Raw genomic sequence first — 13,911 nt, forward strand, 5'->3', positions numbered from 1 at the left:
AGATATGAAAAGAGGAAGAAGTCGAGCTAGAAGAAAAATTCCCGCAGCAACCATAGTTGCTGCGTGTATAAGAGCCGAAATAGGAGTGGGCCCTTCCATAGCATCGGGTAACCATACGTGAAGAGGGAATTGTGCGGATTTCGCAACTGCACCAAGGAATAATAAAAAAGCACACAAAGTAGTAAGTAAAGAGTTAATTCCATTATTAGGAATCCAGTTATTAGCTATTTTGAACAAATCCCTAAACTCTAAACTACCTGTTATCCAAAAAAAACCTAAAATTCCTAATAATAGACCAAAATCCCCTACACGATTAGTTACAAAAGCTTTTTGACAAGCACTCGCTGCGATTGGTCGTGTAAACCAAAAGCCTATCAATAAATAAGAACACATTCCCACGAGTTCCCAAAAAAAATAAATTTGTATCAAATTGGAGCTAGTAACCAATCCCAACATGGAAGTATTGAAAAAACTTATATAAACAAAAAATCTCAAATATCCTTCATCGTGAGACATATAACCATCACTATAAATAAGAACCAGGATTCCTACAGTAGTAATTAGTATTAACATAATAGAAGTAAGTGGGTCAATCAAGTATCCAAATTCTAAAGAAAAATCATTATTGACGGTCCAAGACCATAGATATTGATAGATCGAACTTCCATTTATTTGTTGAATAGACAGTTGAACTGAGAATACCATAGCTATACTTAAGAGTAAAACACTAGGAAAAGCCCATATGCGACGAAGATTTTTTGTTGCTGTCGGAATAAGAATAAGGCCAAATCCCATTGACATAATAACTGGAAGTGGGAGAAGAGGGATTACCCATGCATATTGATATGTATGTTCCATAAGAAAAGAAATTGCAATTTTTACTTCAATTTTTACTTCAATTTTTCTATAAAATTGTTTCCGATTCACCAAACCAATTCTTATCTCTTTCTGAAAGAATAAATAAAAAGAATAAGAAAAAATACTGAAATTCTTAATTTTTCCAAAATTTATCTCATTGAAATAATTAAAAATTAAGAATGGGTTTAGTTGGTTAAATTAAAAAAGTTAATAAAATAACTAGGTAACGAAGTTATTTTATTAACTAAATAAAGATATTTATAAAAATAAAAAAAAAAAAGTGGAATCATTTTACTTTCTATTCATAATTCATTTTTATATTTCTTTAAAACAAAGATGAAACAGCTCTCTTGTTCCATAATTAACTGATTGAGTGAATTCCAATGAAAACCTATGTTTATAAGAAATTATCGAATAGTCCTTACTTCATATAGAACTAAAATTCTAATGACTATAAATTACCTAAGTTTTAGAATGTCTTGTTTAAGAGACTCAGTATTTTTTGTTTTGATTGGAATTCCTTTCCTTTATGGAATACCATTCTGAACTTAATTAACTATTTTCATTTTCCCTTCTTTTTATCCCCCCGTCTTATCTTATATGGGGGATAGGCTTCCATACCATATATCTATATATGGAGTATACTTGATATATAAATAGATATAAATAGATTTAAATGAGAAACCCTTCTATATATTCTATATTATTAAAAAAAAAGTATAAAATATATAAAGAAAAAATGTTAAAAAATTCTTGTTGTCTTATCCGCATTAGACAAAATGAAGTAAAAAATAATTCAAAATTTAAGTATCTTTCAGTATCTAAGTATAAATACTAATAAAAAGAAGAAAGAAGGATTGATTTGCAGCAATAGATGTCTTTCACATACAACTAGAAAAAAGTAATTTCCTTTTTGAATGGCAGTTCCAAAAAAACGTACTTCAATGTCAAAAAAGCGTATTCGTAAAAATATTTGGAAGAAAAAGACTTATTTTTCCATAGTACAATCTTATTCTTTAGTAAAATCAAGATCATTTTCGAGCGGTAATGAGCATCCAAAACCAAAGGGTTTTTCTGGGCAACAAACAAATAATAAGATTTTGGAATAATATGAATTGACTTATCAAAAAAGAATTCCAATTATTTAATAATTTGGATTCTTCTTTGAATGTACTTTTATGTGTCGAATTACTCGGTACAATATTCTTAGAACAAAAAACCCCTCTTATCTTATATATACAAGAAAAAAAAAGTTTTGTTTGGTATACTGTGTGCTAAGTATTCTTTTCCTATCAATGAACTTTTCATAATTTTCCTAATAGAATCCTCATATTCTATTAGGAAAATTATGAAAAGTGGAGTATTCTTACAATAGGACTTACAACTTCCACCTATCTTCTCCAAAATCATAAGGTTAGTAAATCTTATTAATAAGAGCATAAAGACTTTCATTCTAGAAATTTTTAAAAAATCCAAAAAGCCTTTTCTATTTATCCATTTTATTTTAATTTCATCATTAAATAGAAACCCTTTTGGATTTTTTTCATTGTATTGAAAGAATTTTCAAAATGTAAAGGGGAAATTAATTAGAAAAAATTAGTTCTATAATTGCAAGTTAGAAAAAAGAAGTTCCAACTCTTTCAAGCAGTGTTTGTGTTTCTATTGGGCAAAGCAAGAGTTTATTGTAAAAAAAAAAAATGGAAACGATACTACCAAACGAAGTCTATTTTAATGAAAACTCTAATGTTCCTAAATTTTATGGACTTTCCCAATATCGACGATTCCCAAGATAATAGCTATTATTCTTTTAAGTTACCTATTATTTGAAGTTAGCCGCCATGGTGAAATTGGTAGACACGCTGCTCTTAGGAAGCAGTGCTCAAGCATCTCGGTTCGAATCCGAGTGGCGGCATTCTTGAAAAAGAATACAATAGATTAGAAATCAATTCGAAATTTACAATTTTGTAATGGGACCTTCCCCTTATGCTATTTGCAACTTTAGAACATATACTAACTCATATCTCTTTCTCAACGATTTCAATTGTGATTACGATTCATTTTATAACCTTATTAGTTCGTGAACTTGGAGGATTACGCGATTCGTCAGAAAAAGGAATGATAGTTACTTTTTTCTCTATAACAGGATTCTTAGTTTCTCGTTGGGCTTCCTCGGGACATTTTCCATTAAGTAATTTATATGAGTCATTGATCTTCCTTTCATGGGCCCTGTATATTCTTCATACCATTCCTAAAATACAGAACTCTAAAAATGATTTAAGCACAATAACTACGCCAAGTACTATTTTAACGCAAGGCTTTGCCACATCGGGTCTTTTAACTGAAATGCATCAATCCACGATACTAGTACCTGCTCTACAATCTCAGTGGTTAATGATGCATGTCAGTATGATGTTATTAAGCTATGCAACTCTTTTGTGCGGATCCTTATTATCTGCCGCTATTCTAATCATTAGATTTCGAAATAATTTCCATTTCTTTTCTAAAAAGAAAAAAAATGTTTTAAATAAAACATTTTTCTTTAGTGATATTAAATATTTTTATGCAAAAAGAAGTGCTTTAAAAAGAACCTCTGTCCCTTCATTTCCAAATTATTACAAATATCAATTAACGGAGCGTTTGGATTCTTGGAGTTATCGTGTCATTAGCCTAGGATTTACCCTTTTAACCGTAGGTATTCTTTGTGGAGCAGTATGGGCTAATGAGGCCTGGGGATCCTATTGGAATTGGGATCCTAAGGAAACTTGGGCATTTATTACTTGGACCATATTCGCAATTTATTTACATAGTAGAACAAATCCAAATTGGAAGGGTACGAATTCTGCACTTATAGCTTTGATAGGATTTCTTATAATTTGGATTTGTTATTTTGGTATAAATCTATTAGGAATAGGCTTACATAGTTATGGTTCGTTTACATTAACACCTAAATGATTACATAAAATAAAACCTTCATGAAATGAAGGTTTTTACTTTTATGTTTTATTTGAGAACCCCTTGAACGCCTTATCAAAGGGTTCTCAAAAATTCGAGATAGATCTAATTATACTTTTTTACTTATTTCTGCATTATATACTTTTTTACTTATTTCTGCATTAATAGAGCAGACGAGTAAAAAAAAGCAAACCTATTTAGGATAATAATTGGATAAGAGAGCCTCTACCCTGTCAACGGATAGGGAGAGAACAAAATCTGGATAAATACCAATTCCTATTACTGGTAAAAAGATACAGATTAAAATAAAGAGTTCTCGTGGTCCAGAATCCACAAAATTTGCGTTTGGAACATTAAATAGCTTGTATCCATAGAACATCTGGCGTAACATAGATAATAAATAAATAGGAGTTAATATCATTCCAATTGCCATTACAAAAGTAATTAGTGTTTTTGGCATTAACAGAAATTTTGGACTAGTAATTAGTCCAAAAAATACTACTAATTCTGCGACAAAACCACTCATTCCTGGTAAGGCAAGAGAAGCCATTGAAAAGCTACTAAACATGGTAAAAATTTTAGGCATTGGGATAGATATTCCCCCCAGTTCTTCGAGATAAACAAGACGCATTCTATCAGAAGCGGTTCCTGCCAAGAAAAAAAGTGTAGCACCAATAAATCCATGGGATAATATTTGTAAAATAGCTCCATTGAGTCCAATGTTGGTTATGGAACCAATTCCTATAATTATGAAACCCATGTGAGATACAGAGGAATAAGCTATTCTTTTTTTGAAATTTCGTTGACCAAGAGAAGTTGAAGCTGCATAGATTATTTGGATCGCTCCTATTATTACTAACCAGGGCGAAAATAGATAATGAGCATGAGGTAACAATTCCATGTTGATCCGAATCAATCCATATGCTCCCATCTTTAATAATATTCCCGCTAAAAGCATACATGTACTATAATGTGCTTCCCCATGGGTATCTGGTAACCACGTATGTAGGGGTATAATCGGCAATTTGACAGCATAAGCAATAAGGAAGCCAAAATATAAAAGTATTTCCAAGGTTGCAGGGTATGATTGATTAATTAATCTTTCCAAATCTAATCCTGGTTCGTTGGAACCATATAAGCCCATACCCAGAACTCCGATTAAGAAAAAAATGGAACCGCCTGCAGTATACAAAATAAACTTTGTAGCTGAATATAGACGCCTCTTCCCCCCCCACATGGATAAAAGTAAGTAAACAGGAATTAATTCTAACTCCCACATGATAAAAAAAAGTAAAAGGTCTCGCGAAGAAAATAATCCTATTTGACCACTATACATTGCGAGCATCAGGAAATAGAATAATCGCGAATTCCGTGTAATTGGCCAAGCTGCTAAAGTAGCTAAAGTAGTGATAAATCCTGTCAATAAAATAGATCCTAATGAAAGTCCATCGATTCCCAATCTCCAGTGGAAATCGAAGACATCTATCCATTTATAATCCTCCTTTAATTGGATTAAGGGATCCTCCAGTTGGAAATGATAACAGAACGCATAAGTCATTAGAAGGAATTCTAATAAACAAATAGATATAGTATACCACCTAACGACTTTGTTTCCCTTATGAGGTAAAAAGAAAATTAATGAACCTGCAAATATCGGCAAAACAACAAGTATTGTTAACCAAGGAAAATAACTCATGATAAAGTGATAAAGACAAGATACGTTTTGACCAGAAAAGCCCGTGCTCGATTATTTCGAGCACAGGCTTCTTCGGTAAAGAGGAATCAGACGATTCGAGTGAAGTTTTTTGTAACGTATCAATAAGATAGAGCCATGCTACGTGTTGTTTCAGGCCCTAAATAAACGCGGACACTTAAAAAATCTGTCGGGCAGGCAGATTCACATCTCTTACAACCCACACAATCTTCGGTTCTCGGCGCGGAAGCAATTTGCTTGGCTTTACATCCATACCCAGGGTATCATTTCTAATACATCTGTTGGACAAGCTCGTACACATTGAGTGCATCCTATACATGTATCGTAAATTTTTACGGAATGTGACATTGGATCTATAAATTTTTCTTTTCAACATAAAATTTTTCGATCTGGTAAAAATGAAATTAGTACTATAATGAGTCATATGTATTGTAGACACCAGACGAAGCAATGGTTTATCCAAACTTCAAAAAAAAAAATCTATTTTTTAATCTGTTTGTGAGAAAGCGTGAAGAGAGCCAAGAGACTTTAATTTTGGATTTCAACAATAAATAAGAAATAAGAAAGAATTTTACGAATTGTACAGACGAATTCGAATTAGCCAATAAATTGGCTATCGTCTTTTCAATATAAATTATTGCAATATTCAAATTGCAATATCAATGAATTACAAATACAAAAATTCATTTAAGTGAAAAAGAATACTATGCAATAATCTACTAAAAAAAATGGATATTCTCAAATAATACTAAGAAAATAGTATTGATTTCTATTTATTTTAATATGTGCGCCTTTGTTTAGAGGATTCTATGTCTAATTATTCAAAAGTCTAATTATTCAATAAATTAGATTGATTGATACGAGTGGATTTCCTATTACGATGGATGGAAGAAAGAATGGATAGTCCAATAGCGGCTTCAGCAGCTGCAAGGGCTATAACAAAAATTGCGAAAATATCTCCTTTTAATTGGCGACTATCAAATAGATCAGAAAATGTTACGAGATTTAGATTAATTGAATTCAGTATAAGTTCAAGACATATTAGAGCTCTAACCATGTTTCGGCTTGTGATCAATCCATAGATACCAATCGAAAATAAATAGACACTCAAAAAAAGTACATGCTCAAACATCATTAACTAACTCCTTATCAATCTCGATTCATTTCAATATGAGGGCAAGAATTGAACCGATTCAATTAATTACAATAGAACAATTACACAACAAAAGAAAAAAAAAAAAAAAAAAAAGGAGGTATTTGTTGGCAGTAGATGGATTTTACTAAATCAAAATTGTGTTGTGATTCTTTAGTTATTTATTTTAGATTTGCAATTCTTATAATTTGTACTTTTTCTAAGTTTTCTTATTGCCGAGCCATAGTAATTGCACCTATTAAAGAAACTAGAAGAATTATGGAAATGAGTTCAAACGGAAGATAAAAATCGGTTGCTAAATGAATTCCAATTTGTTGAACATTATTTATGAGACCCTGTTCTACTATTTGGTTTGATCTTGTAGTCCAAAGAATTCCATACACGACGTATCTGGATAGTAGTCATTAGTGAAAAAACAATAGTTATACAAACGAGTGAAGTGAACCCATCTCCAATAGTCCAATAATTCTTATCTTTAGACCATTCTGAGCCATTTACGAACATTACAGCGAATATGATCAAGACATTTATGGCTCCCACATAAATAAGAAGTTGTGCGACAGCTACAAAGTAGGAATTTAATAAAAAATAGAATAAGGATATACAAACAAGAACTAATCCCAGCGAAAAGGCAGAATAAATGGGGTTGGTAAGTAATACTACTCCTAGACCCCCTAGTAGAAGAACAAATCCCCCAAATAGCATAAGAATCTCATGTATTGGTCCAGGTAAATCCATTATGGATAAAAAGAAATTAATAGTATAAAATTTTTCATGAACTGACTAAAACTAAAGGATTCAAGGAAGGAAAAAAGGATTAGGGTATTTTTTTGTGTATAAACTTATAGTTATAAATTATATTATATCACGAAAATCTAGTCTGATTTAAAATAAGAAATAATTTCCAATAAGCAGTAGTTTTTCGTTTTTCTTTATAGTTTAATTTTAAAGTTTAATAAAGAATTATTAGATTTTTATAACAGAAAGACAAAATCAAAGTTTAGTAATCAGTAATCGTTCTTGAATTCGAAGATTTTCTTTGTTTATTTTACTTTCAGACGAATTCCTAATTGTTTGAATTGTGTAATCTCCCATTATGGAGATTGGTAACCGACTTAAAGCAATTTGATTGTAATTCAATTCATGACGATCATAGGTAGAAAGTTCATATTCTTCAGTCATTGATAAACAGCTTGTTGGACAGTACTCAACACAATTGCCACAAAATATACAAACTCCGAAATCAATACTATAATTAAGCAATTGTTTTCTTTTAATATCCTTTTCAAATCTCCAATCCACAACGGGTAAATCTATCGGACATACGCGAACACATACTTCACAAGCAATACATTTATCAAATTCAAGTGGATTCGCCCTCGGAAACGCTCTGGTGTAATTGATTTTTCATAAGGGTAGTGAATCGTTATAGGTAAACGATTTGTGTGGGATAAGGTAGTTATGAAACTTTGACCTATGTACCTTGTAGCACGTATTGTTTGTTGACCATAACTCATGAACCCAGTTACCATAGGGAACATATTCATTCTAAATATCTATGAAAAAGATATGTTTCTTTCCTCTTGTTTGAGAGAGCTTTTGTGTTGAAAATATTCTTACTATTATTGTATTATCTTATTTATAGTGAAACAAGTTGAGAAGAGGTTGTTATAAGAGATTGCCCAGGGAAATAGGTAAAAGAAATTTCCATCCAAGATTTAATAACTGATCCATTCTCATCCTCGGTAAAGTCCATCTTATTGTGATAGAAATGAAGAGAAATAAATAAGCTTTAGTTAATGTAATAAATATACCCATTGTCATTTCCAAAATTCCAACTGCTTTATTCATTTGGAAAAAATCAAAAAAGGATATATAGGGAATAGATAAATTCCACCCGCCCAAGTAGAGAACTGTTACAAATAAAGAAGAAACTAATAAATTTAGGTAAGAAACAAGATAAAATAAACCATATTTGATACCGGAATATTCAGTTTGGTAACCTGCTACTATTCTTCCTCCGCTTCTGGTAAATCAAAGGGTAATCTTTCACATTCTGCCAAAGAAGAAATTAAAAAAACCAGAAAACCTATAGGCTGACGCCAAATATTCCATCCAAAAAAACCGTATTTTGACTGTGCTTCAACTATATCAACTGTACTTGAACTGTTAGATAATCATAGTCGGTGATAACATCACAGTTCCCACCGCTATTTCAAAACCGTACATGAAACCTTAGCTTCATACGGCTTCTCTATGATCAGAAAAAGGAAAGGACTGTTTTGTTCCTAGCCCCGGGGGCGTAGATAGAATTAGATAAAATAAAATAGATTTGAAAGTCCTAAATTAGACCAAAGGAATTCCGTCTGCTAGAATAAGAAAAAGCGCTTCCGAATTGATCTCATCCTTTATAATATAATGAAAATTTTTCTTTGTTCAGTAATAACTTAATCTTGGAATAAAACACTTGTTACTTGTTATAGGAATTCAATTAATAAATGGAAAGAGTTGGGTATTAGTTCATGAGCAATTCTGCATGAATATGGATAGAGGAAGGAAATAATGAAAATTTTTTCTAGTGCACTCCATATCTTTTTTACTATTCTTCTTTCCCCAGGGAGGGGGTATTTAAAAAGAAAAAATGGATAAAGGGTTAATTCGTTCTTGATAGCCATTTCCTTAACAAGTGAATGGGAACATACTCTGGATCGGAATCCGAAGAAAGTACTACTTGATAATTTCTACAAATTGCAAGTCCTTATTATGATTCCTTTTATGGGCAAAAATCTCTAATGTTTTAGATTTTCCATTACTAATCCTTTATGTACTTTAGTGTTCCTAACCCTTCACTAACTTTTGGTGGATTCTTCTTATGGATTATTAAGTTATAGTAATAACTAGGAGTATTCTAGTAATGGAATTCCATATCGTGAATCCTTTATTCTTGGCCGCTTCAAGATATGATGACTAATTAAAAAATATCAACCTTGGGATAAAGAGTTTACACTGCTTATGTTTACTTCCACTTTTTTCTTGTACGTAGGAAATGAGATTTTTTCTTTTTACTACAAATTTATAAGCTGTTTTGTTTCACTCATATAGCTATCTAGTTTAACTTACCAACCCAAATACTAAATAAGAAAAGGAATATAAATAGTTAATGGATTTTATAGGAAAAAGATCTATTTTAACGAATCACACGTAGAGATATTGCTAGCACACAAAAAGTTAATGGTATTTCATAACTAATGGATTGAGCAGCAGCTCGTAGACCGCCTGAAAAAGAATATTTATTATTTGAGCTATATCCTGCCATAAGAAGACCAATAGGAGCTATACTTGAAATGGCAATCCATAAAAAAACACCAATACTAAGATCGGCTAAAACAAAATGATATCCCAAAGGGATAACTAAAAAACTTAATAAAACTGATATGACTGCTATAGAGGGTCCAATGCTAAATAAAGAAATATCTCCTCGGGATGGCAGAATATCTTCTTTAAAAAGTAGCTTAGTCCCATCTGCTATAGCTTGAAGCAGGCCCAGGGGGCCAGCATATTCAGGACCAATACGTTGTTGTATCGACGCAGATATTTCTCTTTCTAACCACACAATTACGAGTACCTCTATTGTTATTCCCAAAAGGAGGGTCAAAATGGGTAGAATCGATATCAGTCCATAGACTTCTTTTAATAATTCCAATTTCGAAAAAGAATTGATAGTTTCTACCTCTACCCTATCTATTATCATTTCAACGATCAACTTCCCCCATAATGATATCTATACTACCTAATATCGTCATGATATCAGCCAATTTCATTTTTTTAACTAGCTGAGGAAGAATTTGCAAATTAATAAACCCGGGTGGACGGATTTTCCATCTCCAGGGGAAAAGGCTATCATCTCCTACTAGATAAATCCCTAATTCACCTTTTGGGGCTTCTACTCTTACATAAAGCTCTTGTCTTGACAATTCAAAATTGGGCGAAGGTTTTTTACCAAGAAATTTATACTCAAAATCATTCCATTCAGAATTATTTTCTTTCTTAAAGCGTCGGACTTCTAAATTTTCATAAGGTCCTCCAGGAATTTTTTCTACAGCTTGTTGAATTATTTTGATGGATTCCCTCATTTCACCAATTCGTACTAAATAGCGAGCTAACGAATCCCCTTCTTTTTGCCATTGGACTTTCCAATCAAATTGGTTGTAAGACTCATAAGGATCTACTTTACGAAGATCCCATTGTATTCCAGAAGCTCGTAACATCGGTCCCGATAAGCCCCAATTTACTGCTTCTTCTCCGCTAATAAAACCTACTCCTTCAACTCGCTCTAAAAAAATTGGATTCTGTGTAATAAGTTGTTGATATTCAACAACTCCGCGTAAAAAATAATCACAGAAATCTAAACATTTATCGATCCATCCATAAGGTAGATCGGCGGCTACTCCTCCGATGCGAAAGTAATTGTGCATCATTCGCATACCTGTAGCAGCTTCAAATAGATCATATATTAATTCTCTCTCTCTAAAAATATAGAAAAAAGGAGTCTGTGCGCCGAGATCCGCCATAAAAGGTCCAAGCCATAGCAAGTGAGAAGCTATCCGGCTTAATTCTAACATAATTACCCTAATATAGCTGGCTCTTTGTGGTATTTGAATATTCTCCAAGAATTCTGGTGCATTTACTGTTATTGCTTCTGTAAACATAGTAGCTAAATAATCCCACCTTGTTACATAAGGTAAGTATTGTATAATAGTTCGGTTTTCCGCGATTTTTTCCATTCCTCTGTGTAAATACCCTAATATGGGTTCACAATCAATAACATCCTCACCATCGAGAGTAACGATCAGTCGAAGAACACCATGCATTGATGGGTGTTGAGGGCCCATATTGACTATCATGAGATCTTTTCTTGTAAGCGGTAGACTCATATCCTTTCTTCCTTAATTCATTATTCCATGAAAATGGATTATTCCATGAATTCCTCAAAGCGAGGCTCATCAAAATGAAAAATCTAAGACTACTATAAGACTACTAAAAAAATAATAAAACAAGAAAAAAATTTGAACGATTAAATTACTGCTCCCGAATATTCAACTGACCGATTAATTTCTTATAACGTACTCTATTTTTCTTTGCCAAATAAGCCAGCAAACGTCGACGTTTTCCCAAAAGTCTTCGTAGACCTCTTTCCGATGAAAAATCTTTTTTGTGTAATTCCAAATGTGAAGCAAGTCTCCGTATCTTATTGGTGAAACTGAATACTTGAAATTCAACAGAACCCCTGTTTTCTTCTTTTTCTTCTTTAACCATAAATCCAAAAATTTTTCTACCTCCTTTCTTTTTCATGTATTTTTCTGATCAGGAAAAATACAAAATTATGTCAGTTATTTTGAAGTTATTCTAATCTCGTACACACACAAATTTGCAATTATTCATCTACTACTGGAATTTGGATTTATTTTATCGATGCAAATTGGATTTGGATAGAAGGGTACATTCTTTCTAATATTTTAGATAGAAGAAATGTTTCTTCTATCTAAAATATTAGAAAGAATTTTGCTGATTTATTTATTGCTATATGCAATTTATGGAATTGATACACCATTTAATTGATATCATTTAGCAAAATGAAACACAGCATATGCATCCATCTTTTGGCTCGAGAATTTCACGGGATAGAGATATGGTATAAGAAATAGACTATTAAGTAACTCTAAATGAATTGTGGATACATCTGTATCCTTAACATACTGAAACGATTGTCATTATTCGTATCAAACCAATAGCGATTCATACAAGCTAAATCTTCTAATCAATGGTGGGCCAATAATGAATTTTTTTGCATATGTATTAAGACGCTTGGCCTGATTTCGAAATTGTCCAGAGTTTTATATGTTGTTTTCATTGCAAAATGATGGGTCTCCTTCCATAACTTTCCAATTACGAGTACGAGAATTGAAAGACATGAAAATTCTCAATTCTCTACGGCGTCTAGTAGATAGAAACAAGAAAATCAGAAGAATCTTTCTCTCTATTCACTATCATTCCGCGTCTTCGACTTCTATTAGTTTCTTTTCTTCTTTAATGCAATAGCTATAGTTTGATATAAGAATCCATTTCTCAAAGTAATGGAAACCATTCTCTTATAGGAAATGGTTCGAAAATCGCTATTCCACCTTTTAGGTATCGTGAAAAGTGATACCTGTGAAGATCGTGCATTTCAGTCAAATTCAGATCCGTTTTTCGAGTCCATGATATAATATAACCAAATTGGATAGATCTTCCACCTGTTTAGCTAAGAAAGAATAGATACAGAGGTGGATAATAGATCGATATGAAGATCATGAGCTGCCCCATAATGAAATCGCCAGTAGTCGCGAATATCTCCTTCTTCCCTAATCCAAGATTGGAGAAAGAAGATCTAAGAGGGACCTATGGAGAATGTAGTCAGAAATCCATAATAGAGTCCGACCACAACGACCGAATTAATTATCCTCATCGAGAAACTTAGACTACTAAATAGAAAAGATTTGAAAATCATGGCATGGGTCTCCTTTTTTTCTTTCTTTAGAGTTTTCTATATGCACAATTTCTCGATGTTTCGATGAGAATTTCTTGACTTTCCATATATAGAAAGAGATAGACTATAAATGACATCTCTTATGTCAATAAGACCAAAGGGATGGATATTAAATGATAGGAAGTGCTAGGAAGTGAAATAGAATGAAATAGAGCCACTTTGGGCTTCCCTATGAAATGAGGCATGGAACGGAGCCACTACGAAGAAATTATGGGAGTTACGAAAGAAGCTTCGGACTCATATTGTTCATGGGTTGAGAGCGGGAGTTGAACTCTAGGAGGTCGAATCCCCCCTTGTTCCTCAGTAGCTCAGTGGTAGAGCGGTCGGCTGTTAACTGACTGGTCGTAGGTTCGAATCCTACTTGGGGAGATTTTATTCATTCTTTAATGTAAGAATTTTAATGTAAGAATAAAGAATTGAATTAAAGGGCTTGCTTTGACCCTTAGGAGTAGGTAACCCGTTCGCTATCCTTGTTTCTATTTCTATTGCATTCTATCTCATCGTATCACATTCTGTTCTACGATTCCACTTCGACAAAAGGAAAGAGCATACCTAAGTTCAATAGCTTTACGTCCGCTATCCCGATCATGATTTTCCTACCCTCAGGGGGAAAGTAAAGGCCCTTCCCCCTTTGGAAGGCTGTGGGCG

The sequence above is a fragment of the Triticum urartu genome, unplaced genomic scaffold (genome assembly GCF_056163025.1).
Source record: "Triticum urartu cultivar PI428250 unplaced genomic scaffold, HENAU_Tu73 scaffold229, whole genome shotgun sequence".
NCBI classification, from domain to species: domain Eukaryota; kingdom Viridiplantae; phylum Streptophyta; class Magnoliopsida; order Poales; family Poaceae; genus Triticum; species Triticum urartu.